This window comes from Prosopis cineraria, unplaced genomic scaffold (genome assembly GCF_029017545.1).
Source record: "Prosopis cineraria cultivar Desert tree isolate PC_DT_omini unplaced genomic scaffold, ASM2901754v1 PC7, whole genome shotgun sequence".
Classification (NCBI taxonomy): Eukaryota; Viridiplantae; Streptophyta; class Magnoliopsida; order Fabales; family Fabaceae; genus Prosopis; species Prosopis cineraria.
The window spans coordinates 12,027,124-12,038,759 of record NW_026555338.1 but is presented as its reverse complement, the minus strand read 5'-3'; positions in this window follow the sequence as shown (position 1 = coordinate 12,038,759).

Here is an 11,636-nt window from a genome sequence, read left to right as displayed (position 1 = left end):
CGATACTTTTCCATTAATCCCCTTAGTAGATAAATCGCCTCTGTAGTTGATCTACCTGGCATAAAACTAAATTGATTCTCAGAAATACTTGTCCCCAATCTCAACCTATGCTCAATTACTTTCTGCCACAATTTCATTGTGTGGCTCATGAGTTTAATCCCTCTATAGTTAGTACAATTCTGAATATCCCCTTTATTTTTATAAATAGGAATTAATGTACTTCTCCTCCACTCACCAGGCATTTTCTTGGACCGTAAAATCACATTAAATAACTTAGTTAACCATCTCACCCCTTCTTCACCTAAACATTTTCACGCTTCGATAGATATACAATCAGGTCCGTTGGCTCTACTATTTACCATTTTCTTAAGAGCTTCCTTTACCTCCTTATCACGTATTATTCGATAGAATGATTCTAGGAAAAACCTTTTTTTCCTAGAATCATTCATATCAAATTTTAAACACCATATAATTTGTAATTTTAATAACTACGAAATCAAAATAAGTAAATTCAAAATGTGGTCTGTCCAATTAGAATTCTTCAAGTCATCTAAATAAAATCTTACATGACATTATTTTAATTAATTTTATTTTTATAATAAAATGTATAATTAATTTATTGCCTTCTCTCTCTAAATAAAATCTGCATTGATTTTATTTTGATAATGGAAAGTACATTTGATTTCTTACATTTTCTCTCTTTACTATCATTAATATCAGAATCGATTATATTTAATATCTTTCAAATGTCATGTTTTTATTGAATAGATAATAAATGATGTGATGCACTTGATTTATCTAAGTATTTCTCATAGAGGGAAGAAAGATTCTTTAATTAAGCCTTTTCATGTTAAATTAAAAGGTTATGTATTAATAAGTAGAGGGGGCTTCTATGTCGTTACATAGAAACTTGAACTTTATGAGCAAGGCATAACTTTTCACCGAATTCTGCATTTCTCGAGAAAATAATCTTCAGTTCACACTTACTATTTGTTACTTTCTAAATAGATTGGTATTTTCCCATATTTTTCCTGAAAAAGCCCCAAAACATGGCTTCCTAGAAATGCTATGCTGAAAAAAGTTTGACTGCTATGAGACATTCCATGTGAGGGAGCTAATATAATAGGTGTAAGGTTGCCTCTCCTTCAGGTCCAAAAAAAAAAAACAAAAAAAGAAAGGTTGCCTCTCCTTTTTATCTTTCAAAAAAAAAAAAAAGAAACAGAAAGCCTAGTGAAATAGTAAATCAAATAAGTTAAAAATTCCATATAAAATGTTTTCTGTGGAAGGGGGAGTTTATCGCAATATTTATTATCACAAGTATTTTAAGAAATAAGTTTATCATTTAAAAAATAGAATTAAAATATAATTATATATAATGTTATAATATTTTTAAGGAAATATATATATGAGTGAAATTATATATCTAATATATTAATTTTAAGGAAAAACTATATCTCAAGTTTAAATTTTAAGTATGTTAATATTTCCAATGCCTTTTGTATATCGATCATCATATATTGATGATTGGAAATAAAACAAATAGTCTGGCGAAAACAATAAAACAGATAAAATTGAAATTGAAATTTTATAAAAAACAATATATACATTTTGAAAAATTATATGTATATAACAATAAATAATGCTTTAGTTATAAAACACTCAATTCCTGTTAATGATTAGTTACAAATAATTTAATTCAAAAAGATTAACATATAATATGGCCGGGTTGGTTTACTAGGTAAACCGAGGATATATTAACCCAGACTAACCCCATCAACCCGGGTGTAACCTGATGGGTTGGACGGGTTAGCCAGGTTATATTTTTTGTCAGCCAAAACTCCAAAACATCATCGTTTTTGGGATTTTAAAAAAATAAAAAAAAATGAAATGAACATCTACCCAAAAAGCTAAGAGGCGAATCAACCCCTACCCCAAATCGACCCTCTCCCTCTCCCATCTTTCATTCGCTATAGCTGCTACAATCTCTCTCCGCGTCTCTGTTTGAAAAGTCACCGTCAGTGTTGCTGCTCTAAGTGAAACCTCGCCGTCTCTGTCTCTCGCTGCTGCTCGTCTACTTATCTCTGTTTGTGTTGCTAGCTAGTGTTCTCTTTCTCTGCTTTGCATTTCTTTCCCCTTCTTCACTGCTATTGCCGTCTGAGCTTTTGTAAACAGGTAGAAGTGTGAAGGTCATGTAGGACTATGTTAGCCGAAATCGAAAACAAATGCTTCTGCTTTTTTCGATGATAGAGAACCCATTAAAAGTAACTATTTTTATGGTAGAAAAGGCAGCCAATATACCTTAGCTTCACAAACCAATAAAAGAAATGATAGGAGTAAGTCTAAAGTCACACGCAATATCCCTCATACATGGTCATCAAACACCTCCTTTGTGCTTTGAACAGTGCGCTCATTTCGCTCACAAAAACTCAAGAAAGCTAAACTATTTTATAAATTATGATATGAGATAGGAAACTTTGTCTGATAAATACTTAAATATTATATATAATATTATCCAAGATTAAAATTCAAGTAGGAAACTTGTACCGGTAAATATTTGAAATGTTAGTAATTTATCATTGTCAGAATTATTATTATATTTGTGTCTTATATGAGATATTAATCTTAAATATTAATAAATATTTTGATAATTAATGTTTTTTATTTAAATTTTATTATTTTAATAATGACCGGTTTGTTGCTGGTTTGACCCTCTGTTCAACCTCGATTGGACCACTAACCCGTGAACCAGTGCCTCAACTAATTTGATAACCGGTCCGATTTTTAGTAACTTGCTTTTATTAAGGGAAAGTAAGTAATAATTGTTAAGTAAAATATGCTAATACAATAATAAAATATGTTAGCGCTTTGTTATTTTTCAATTACTATTATTTGATTATACAGTAGTGCTCACGTGATCGAGATATTCTCTTGATTTGAGTTGTATGACAGCAAATGCAATTGATTTGTTTTTTTCATTCCATCTTTGATATTTTGAAAAATTTAGAAGTATTACCACTTCTCACTTAAATTAATTTGAATCCACACAATGTGGAATTGTGTTATTATCAACGACGGCCTCATGAGTACCTTGAAGATGCCTTTGATATATTTATTTAACATAACTGCATATTTTAGAATATGAACTCAAGATCCATAATAAGATTCAACAAATACAATTGATTGATTTCTCTCCAATACATCTAGTGCAAATCTAAATCATTCATATCATTTCTCTCAAGTACTTCAACTCCCCATGTCTTTTATGCTGAATATCCAAATGCAATTTGGTTTCACGTATCTTATTTAGGCCATCTCCTGCTAGCACCATGTCATCAACATAAACTAGACAAGCCGCACAAGATGTTTTGGTTCGGTATACATACAGGGATCAACTCGACTTTTCTAGAATCCAATTTCTATTAATGCTTGAGTAAGCTTTTGATGCCAATTTCATAAAGCCTATTTCAAACCATACATTGACTTCTTCAACTTACACACTCTAGTCTCCCCCTCATAAGCGAACCCTTAAGGTTTGCGCATGTATATATCCTCATCAAGATCATCGTGGAGGAAAGCATTGTTGACGTTGAGTTAATGAACGATCCAATGACACTTAGTAGCTACAACAAGTAATTTGCAAACTGTGACAAGCTTGGCTATGGGTGCAAAAGTATTGTGAAAATCTTCTCCTTCAATCTGTGTAATACCACAAGCTAGTAAACGAGCCTTATGACAAGCAATGGAACTATCAGGTTTGAATTTTGTCTTATAAACCCAATTTGAGTCAATCACATGTTTCCCAAAAGGCAAGGGCACCAAAGACTAACACTACTACAGAATATATCTTTAGGAGTAGGTCTTTAGGAGCGCTTTTTAAGTAAGCGCTCTAAAATGTGAATGCGGAATTTACCGGAGCGCTTTTCTAATAAACGCTCCTGTATGTCAGGCTTATCAATAAGATAACGCTCCTAATTAATATATATAAAATGTTATAAAAAATTTAAAAATACCTTCGGGAGCGCTCGTACTTAAGCGCTCCGGAAGATCACTTATAGACCTTGGCAGAGCACTGTTCCGGAGCGCTCTAGAAGAGAGTCTTCCTGAGCGCTTATTAAAGAGCGCTCCAAAAGAGAGCTCGGCTCTTTCGGAGCGCTCTTAGATGAGCGCTTCGGAAGAGCCTCCGGAACTCTTCCGGAGAGCTCTTCGAGAAGCGCTCCGGAAGAGCGATCTTCTGGAGCGCTCTACCATGAGTGCTCGGGAAGAGTCTTCTAGCCTCATATATTTTCCCATCCATTTCTTTTCTCCATTCAGTTTCTTTCAAACCTCTCTCTCTTTCTTTCAAACCATTCTTTTCTCCATCACGTCTCCTGCGCTGCTCGTCGTCTGTCACCGTCCGTCACAGATCCCACTGTCCGTCGCCGTTTTGTGTTCCGTACTGCATCGCTGTTCCCTGTTACGTCGCTGTCGCATCGCTATCTCCCGCGCTGGGTCGCCGTCTCCCCCGCTGTGTCGTCATCCGTCGTCGTTCCTGCGCTGCGCTGCGTCGCCGTTTTCGCCGATCTGTCGCCACCGCCGTCCTTCTAGCTCTGCTATTTGTTGTCTGCTATTTGCTGTCTGCTGTTCTAGATCTGAATCACTGTTCCAGATCTGCATCTCTGTTGCAGATCTGTGTCGCTGCTGAACAGCGGAGGAAGCGACGTCGCTGCTGCCGTGAATACCGCCATTTTCTGCCATGAAGACCTTTGAAGGTATTTTTTAATAATTAATTTATATATATTTGAGAATAAATTTCAAATATTTTTTTAATAATCAATATTATAGATAATATATGAATTGAAGTTATTTATATTAAAATTATGGAGTAGTTGATAATTTATATTCTAGTTGATAATTTAGATTAAAATTGAGGAATCTACTTGACCATTTTTATTTTATTTATGAAATATACTTTTAAGAGAGATTATTGTTATTAATTAAATTACAATTGATTGACAGAATTTAGATGCATTGTGCTACTAAATTTTATTTGGATGAATTGATTTTTTTAGTTTAAATGTATTGTGTTGTAGAATTTGATTGTTTGATCATTTGGGAGGTTGTTCTTTTAAGGAAGATGCTGTTGAATTTTTTTTATAGAAATCTAAGTCTTTTGTTTATTGAATTTTGGTAATCATATTAGTGATACGGATCGTAAGTGGATGTCGGCTAATCGACTATCTAGAGAATATTGGGATGGTGTGGATGAATTCATTGAATTTGTATTTGTCGTGATCAAGACCCCTGTGGAGTCATATGTCCTTGTTTGAAATGTTGCTATGGAAAAAGAGTAAAGCCAATAGAATTGAAAGATCATTTAATATATAATGGGATTGATCCAACTTATACTTGTTGGACCATGCATGGGGAGACAAGGAATAATGCAAGTGATTGGAGGGATAGTACGAGCTACTCAACATTTGATCGTGATAGTGGGACATATGATGTTGACCATCTTGATGAAATGATTGATGTGATTGAAGAGGATCTTAGGGACTATCCTGAGATGTTTGAGAGATTGAAGAGTGATGCTGATAAACCATTATACCCCAGTTGTAAAAAATTCACAAAACTATCATTTATTTTGAAACTATACAACCTAAAAGCAGCGAATGGATGGAGCGATAAGAGTTTCATGGATTTGCTTGAAATCTTATATGAAATGTTACCTGAGTACAACGGGCTTCCACCTAATACTTACGAAGCTAAAAAGTGCTCTGTTCTATTGGGATGAGCTATGAGAAGATACATGCATGTCCAAATGATAGTGTCCTCTTTCAGAAAGAGTATTCAACCTTAGATAAGTGTCCAAAATGTGATGCATCACGATATAAAAGAAATGGATGTAGCCCAGCGAAGGCATTGTGGTATTTTCCAATCATACCAAGATTTAGACGCCTATACAGCATTGCAGAAGATGCTAAACACTTAACATGGCATGTTGATGAGAAATTAAGGATGGCAAGCTACGGCACCCTGCAGATTCTCCTCAATGGAAAAAGTTTGATCTTATATACCCTGAGTTTGGGGTTGAAGATAGAAACTTACGCCTTACACTAGCCACTGATGGAATGAACCCACATAGCATGCAAAGCAGTACTCATAGTACATGGTCGGTTATTTTGATGATCTACAACCTCCCTCTAGCATTGTGCATGAAGCGCAAATTTATGATGCTGTCATTGTTGATTTATGGGCCTCGACAACTAGGAAATGATATAGATGTGTACTTAACTCCTTTGATTGAAGATCTGAAGATTTTGTGGGAGACAGGTGTGGAAGTTTATGATGGGTATAGAGAAGAACATTTCACCCTGCGAGCAATGTTGTTTGGCACCATAAATGACTTTCCTCCCTATGGCAATTTATCAGGATACAGTATCAAAGGACGAGATGCATGTCTAGTATGTGAAGAGCACACTTGTTCAGTGCGATTGGAACATTGTAGGAAGAATGTCTTCATTGGTCATCGACGATTTTTTTCCGCAAACACATTATTACCGACGACTGAAGAAGGCCTTTAATGGCCACCGGGAGAAGGGTAGAGTTCCCATGCCATTAACTGGTGAGCAGCTCTTTGAAAAGGTCAAAGATTTAAATATTGAATTTGGAAAACCATTTGCAAGTAAGATTGTTAAGAATGGTTGGAAAAAGAAGTCCATATTCTTTGAGCTACCATACTGGAAGACCCTAGATGTTAGGCATTTCCTGGATGCAATGCACATTGAAAAGAATGTTTGCGATAGTCTTATTGGCACATTACTTCACATTTCAGGAAAGAGTAAAGACGGTATTAATGCAAGGATGGATTTGATTAGCATGGGGTTAAGAGAAGAGTTGGCACCAGAGAGGAAGGGAAAACATACTTTTTTACCTCCAGCAGCTCACACCTTGTCTAGAAAGGAAAAATTAGCTTTTTGTGAATTCTTGCATGAAGTTAAAGTGCCAGAAGGATATTCTTCAAATGTAAGTAGCCTCATATCCATGAAAGACCTCAAACTAGTAGGTCTCAAGACTCATGATTGTCATATCATCATGGAAAATTTATTGTCGGTTGGTATACAATCCATTTTGCTGAAGAAGGTGCGAGCCATGATTACTAGATTTTGTTTCTTCTTTAAGGCAATTTGTAGCAAGGTATTGACACGGAAAAATTGCCAAAACTAGAACATGAAATAGCTAAGATTTTAAGCGAGCTGGAAATGTATTTTCCGCCTTCGTTCTTCGACATCATGGTTCATTTATCATTTCACTTAGTTAGAGAGATAAAGTTGTGTGGCCCCGCTATTTAAGATGATGTACCCAGTAGAGCGTTACTTGAAAGTATTAAAAGGATATGTAAAAAATCGAAGTCGGCCCGAGGGGTGTATTGTTGAGAGGTACATCATGGAAGAAGCAGTTGAATTATGCACTGGATATCTCTCTAATGTGGATGCCATTGGGTTGCCAAAGTACACAAAAGACACCACAGGTGAACAGGGTGGAATCATTGGGAAGAAACTCATTAGCATAGACAAGACACAATGGGAGCAAGTTCACTTGTATGTTTTACACAACACTGAGGAAGTTCAACCATATATCAACGAACACAAGGCAATAGTTAAGAGTTAGAATAAAGGTAAAAATGAAACATGGCTAGCAACATATCATAACCGGCACTTTATATATTGGTTTAGAGCTCGCATCTCTGAGGAGTCTCACCCATCAGAAAGGTTGAGGTTTTTGGCTAGGGGTCCTGGATTTGAAGTATTTTCTTATACAGGTTATGTAATTAATGACTTTACATTTTATACGAAAAGCCAAGATGCTCGGAGCACTATGCAAAATAGTGGTGTAACGTTTAAAGCTCAATCAATGCATGTCTCTAGTTTTAAAGACAAGAACCCAATTTATGCAATGATGTCATATTTTGGGATTATAGAGCACATTTGGGAATTGGATTATATCAAGTTTCGTGTGCCTGTCTTTTGTTGCACGTGGGTTGACAATAAAAACGGCTTTCGAATTGACGAGTTAGGTTTTATTCAAGTAGATCTTAATAAGGTGGCTTATAAAGATGAACCATTCATTTTGGCATCACAAGCTCGACAAGTGTTTTATGTGTCAGATCCAGCGCATAAAAATTGGTCGATTGTTCTTTTAACAAATAAAATAGTGGGTAATGAAGAGGATGAAGATTTTAATGTTGAGGATGACCCTTTCATGGGAACATCACGGACATTTGATGTTTCAACTGTGGATAATGCCTTCTATATAAGAGAAGATCACGCTGAAGGGATTTGGATTGATAAGGGATATGTAGAACACACAAAAGAAAAAACAAAAAAAAAGAAAAAATAAATTTTAACATTTGTAAGTTCTTTATTTAAATTTTCTTTTAATTGTTAAAAATTTATTTTTAGTTGTTAAATTTTTAGTTATTAAATTTTTTTTTATGCTAAATTTTTTAGGTATATGGCTACCCACCTGAGAATAGTGGTGATGGTCCACCCACTGAAGAAGAAGCATTCAAGGAGGTTAAACGGGGTAAAACTGTTATGAAAGCAGTAATACGGGCTCGAGCAGCTGGTCATAAATTACCAGTAAATTGGAATGATAGGGGCCAATTAGTTAAGTCTCCTCAGTTGGACAGTTACATAAGGGTCTTAGCTCGTCATTATGTTCCCTGTTGCATTGCAGACTGGAGAAAGAAAAATGACCCACAGCTTGAAGAAGCAAAAAATAATATATGGAAAGATTTGTGTATATCTTTTGACTTGGATGAGAGTCATAGGCATTATATCATGAAAAAAGCAGCATATGCTCATAGAAAGTTTCGAGCTACCCTCACAACATATCATCTAAAAGATGCAAATGAAGAATTCAATCCTCATCCTCCTAAAATGTATCCAGAGATCCAGTAAGAGCATTGGGATGAATTTATTAAAATGCACCAACAGCCTGAATTTCAACAGATCAGCTAGGTCAATCGCTCTAGAGCCGCGAGTACTCCTTTTCAATATAGAGCAGGAAGAAAGAGCTATCCAGATATTGAACATGGTTTGGTAAGTTTCAATTAATATCGTCTGTTGATATTACTTATATATATATATATATATAAGGAAATATTTTTTAATTATAGTAATATCTTCTTTAAATAGAGGGAAGAAGTTGGACCTAATGCTCCAATTTCTCAGCTCTTGTTTGGAAGACTGCTCGAGAAGATAAAGAAGGCAAATTACCTGATGAACGCACTCGAAAAGTCTGGGAGGATTGTGTGAGTATTAATATTTTAGTGTATTACTTTATTTACATTATTTACTTAATAATTAGTTTACAATTTGTTCAACAGAAGCATTATCACAATCAATATCACAAGATGATGTAGGGGGAGCATGTGGATGTCCTTGGTAGGGCATTGGGAGCTCCAGAGGTCTCTGTCGTGTTAGAGGAGTCAAATTTGGCATTTCTCAGGGCACCTACTTTGGACGTCGGTCTAAAATTTTTACTGAAGATGATTTTAATGCAAGGATGGCAGAAATGGAGGCGAGAATGGAAAAAAAATTTCAAGCTCAAATGGAAAAGAGATTTGAGCAAATGATTGGAGTTATAAATGTGCCACAAGGTAGCCCTAGTGATAAAGATAGTTGCTCCTTCCATACTAAAGAAGACTTTCCTAAGGTTATAATTTTTCTTTCTATTATCTTCTCTTTATTCACAAATTATGTTTCACATTTTTTTAAAATATTAATTTTTAATTTTTAGGGCGAGTCTCAATGTTAATTATGGTTAGAATCACCACATTGTCGTGTTGTGGCACTCGAATCTGTGTATAATGACAATAGTGTTATTATACACTCCAGACCATTGCCTGCTGATCACTTAAAGGTGACTATAACTATTCCAATAGAAAATGATGCTGAGTTGCCAGTGCAAATAGAAGATGAGGATATATTCACGATTTTTGATGCCGTTGGAACTTATGTGGCTTGGCCTTCAAAGCTCATTAAGTTACAGGTATAATAATTGATGGTTCTTTAAAATCATTCATGTTTTTTTACGGCCTTACCAATCCATTTTACATCTTGTAGTCCTCAAAATTTAAAAAGTTGTAAAGAAGCCAATCAAAGCGAAAGGAAAGCCGTCGAAAGGATCTACCTCTGTGACTAAGGCAGGGAAGACCAGCACAGAATCTACTCAGTTGAAATATCCTCATCAAAATGAACTTGAAGTGATTATGCAGACAACATTTAAAAATGAGATCCATGAAGTAGAATTTGAAAAGGAGATTTATGGTGAAATAATTAGCGAAAAATTAGCAGCTGAAAATATTAACGAGATTCTGACCAAGATTGGCTACAAACCACACAAATTAGTTTATACATCAGGTACTTTCTCAATTTTATTACTTATTGTGGTATTTATTTAATTTTAGTTGTGAATAATTCTATCTTTTTTCATTTTAGGTACTTATATCATACTTTTGTGGTGCCGGGCTCATTGATAACAAAATTTTCATTCATTAGCCCGCACAACACTAGTACCTATAGTGTTGAGTACCATTCTCAAAATATTACTGATGCATTCAAAGCCAAAGGCAAAAGAAACATATTATTTTTAGCTCCTCACAATCCAGGGTAAATTGTTATTATTGTTTATTTTTAACTTTAGTTGATATTTTAGTTAATGAAATATTTTATTTTTCAGGCAACATTGGGTGCTTGTTTGTATCAATCCATTCGTCCCTGTGATTTATTTATCTTGATTCATTAAGAGATAGTGACTTTAAGAACTACAAATCTATGAGGATATTATTTAATCAGTAAGTTTTTAGTTCTATATTCTTTATATATGTTTATTATAACAATTAATTTTTTACTTGGTATGCTTAATCATTATATAATAGGATGTAGCACGTTATCGAGGAGGTGAAGGTCTCCCTCCAAACACCGAAAGACCTGATCCTGTTGAGTTTTATTCGTGGAAAAGAATAAAGGTTTGTATTATTTTCTTAATAAAAAAAGTTGGTACATATCTAAATGATTGTTTGATTGATATTTTATGTTTTTTATTCTGAATATGTTGTTATGGATTGATGTAGAATTTTTGAAAAATTTGGAACTTCCAAGTTATAGGGGAGACTCTGCCGGATTTTCGATAGCAAATACTTGTATCATTTATATAACTTCATCACTGAAGTATTTTAAATTAAGTTAGAATTTATTTCTACCATATTTTGATAATAACATCTTTTATTGTTTTTATAGGTACCTATACAATTACAAGGTTGGAAGTGTGGATACTATGTTATGAAGTTTATGAGAAAAGTAATCACACAACAAAAGTTGATCATTCCTGAAAATGTAAGTCAAAAGTTTTGAAATTAAATTAATATAATGTTAATTACTTATATATTGCTTTCATATCTTGTGTAGTATTTTATTGGAGCAAGATATTCGCATTTTACTATGGAGCAAATAGAAGATTTAGTTGAAGAATGGTCAGAATATATTATTGGCTGTTTGTGATAGGAAGTTAGATTTCAATGTTAAAAAAATAACAATAGTTTCATTTGTTAGGCTTGTTAGAAATTAAACTAGGTTAGTTAGAAAATTGAAATT